The following is a 213-nucleotide window of genomic DNA, read 5'->3' on the forward strand; positions in this document are numbered from 1 at the left end:
GCTGTGGCTAGATGGGGGTAGCTTTGGCTAGCTGGGGGTAGCTGTGGCTAGCTGTGGCTAGCTGGGGGTAGCTGCGGCTAGCTGTGGCTAGCTGTGGCTAGCTGGGGGTAGCTGCGGTTAGCTGTGGCTAGCTATGGCTAGCTGTGGCTAGCTGTGGCTAGCTGGGGCTAGCTGGGGCTAGCTGGGGGTAGCTGGGGGTAGCTGGGGGTGTCG

This window comes from Eimeria tenella, genomic scaffold (assembly GCF_000499545.2).
Source record: "Eimeria tenella Houghton genomic scaffold, Eth_scaff2089, whole genome shotgun sequence".
NCBI classification, from domain to species: Eukaryota; Apicomplexa; class Conoidasida; order Eucoccidiorida; family Eimeriidae; genus Eimeria; species Eimeria tenella.